Raw genomic sequence first — 1,709 nt, forward strand, 5'->3', positions numbered from 1 at the left:
GAAAATGCTGTCTTTCTTCCACTGGATGTTTTTAGCTCCCTTGTCGAAGATCAAGTGACCGTAGGTGTGTGGGTTCATTTCTGGGTCTTCAATTCTATCAAAAAAATCTTAAAGGAGAGGCTCTGAGTTTCACAACTAAGAATTTCTAGAGATGACAGGCTTAGCATAATCTAATGTCATACCGTGTGTGTATATGGGTGACACTGTCACAAGCACTCCACAAGTAAGCATAATTTTCCTAAAATAAGCTTAAAGGGAGGCAAGACCTTGGCCAGCCTGGGCTACATGACAAAATAATAACAGATCTCAATTTTAAAATATCAACACTGAATTGAGGCAAATGCAGTCAGAAAATGAAGTGAGAAGTAAGTAAGGGAAGGCGTGTCAAGTAGAAGGCAGAGCTGACTTCAGAAGAGCAGCTACTTCAGGCACAGTATTAACGGGGGCTGGGGAGATGGCTGCACAAGCGTGGGAACCCAGGTTCTATTCCAGAATCCTAAAGAAAAAGAAAAACAGACAAACAAAACTGAAAGCAAGTAGCACCACGGTTGTAATCCCAGGAACGGAATGGGAAGGTGGAATTAGCCTCACCAGCGAGTCCTGGGGTGCCAGTGAGAGGTTCCGCCTCAAAAGCAAGCAGGGTCTGTCTGACATCTGATGCCACATGTGGGCTCTACATGCATTCTCACACATAGGCACTCGCATATACATGGGCATGCACACTCTTGTGAGCATACATACATATGTGCACACACACACATATACACGACTAATGGACTGAAAACAATTTTAAGTGGCAACAATGAATACTGATAAGACAAATAAAATAAAGGTGTGGCCACCAGATGGCAGTAGCACTCAGGGGCTGTTAGGCTGATCTTGACAGGTGCAGGAAGCAACAGGCACAAGAAATTAATTACAAAGAAATACACCTTTCTATTAAACATATGTGTTATTGTCAGATTTATTTTAAATGTGTGTGTGTGTACAACTCCCAGGACTTGGTTCTATTCACCTACTGCAGGATCCAGGAATCAAACTCAGACAGCCAGGTCTATCTCTAAACACTGATTCCACTAGGGTGGTGATGCACACCTTTAATCCCAGCATTCTGGAAGCAGAGGCAGGCTGATATCTATGAATTTCAGCCCAGTCATGACTGTGTCATGAGAGCCTGTCTCACACAATTTAAAAAAAAAAAAAAAAAAGATCCTACCCCATGGCAGGCTTCGGCCTCACAGTGACTCAGGACAGAGGAGCACTCTGAGAGGAGCCTGAATATGCAGGAGTGATCCCACAGGGAACAGAGGGCTCCCAGGTCCAGCCCCTGCAGACACATCCCCCTGTCTTCTTAGCCCTGAGCAGGTGGAAAGCCTGCTTCCCACCCTACTTCCTTTTGAAATATTCCTAACACACTGAGGAGTAGGGTTCATCTGTGGGTTCTGCTGGAGGCCCTGTGTGTTTTCAGTTTCCCATGGCTGTGATAAAATACGGCAAGGCAACCAGTGAAAGGGCAAAGGGTCTCTCCTGACTTGGTTTCAGAGGTTTCATCCCTGGCCACTAGGCTCCATTCATTCTGGCCTGTGTCGAGGCAAGAGTGCACTGCTGGGAGCATGTGGTGGGACACATGCTCACCTAATGGCCTTCAGGAAAGAGAGAGAGAGAGAGAGAGAGAGAGAGGGAGAGGGAGAGGGAGAGGGAGAGGGAGA

The 1,709-nt window shown here is 46.2% G+C and overlaps 1 long non-coding RNA gene across 5 annotated transcripts in view; it reads right to left on the reverse strand.

The window, feature by feature from the left end:
- Positions 1-1,709, reverse strand: part of LOC110295334 — a 21,769-nt gene that overhangs the window by 14,845 nt on the left and 5,215 nt on the right. Inside the window, exon 3 of one of the 5 annotated variants that reach the window (XR_003836704.1) lies at positions 34-496. The exons of 3 other annotated variants lie outside the window; for them this stretch is intronic. This is a non-coding gene — a long non-coding RNA (uncharacterized LOC110295334). Of the gene's footprint in view, positions 1-33; positions 497-1,709 lie in introns of those variants that run through there. One more of the 5 variants, XR_003836705.1, reaches the window with a different exon arrangement.

The sequence above is a fragment of the Mus caroli genome, chromosome 5 (assembly GCF_900094665.2).
Source record: "Mus caroli chromosome 5, CAROLI_EIJ_v1.1, whole genome shotgun sequence".
NCBI classification, from domain to species: domain Eukaryota; kingdom Metazoa; phylum Chordata; class Mammalia; order Rodentia; family Muridae; genus Mus; species Mus caroli.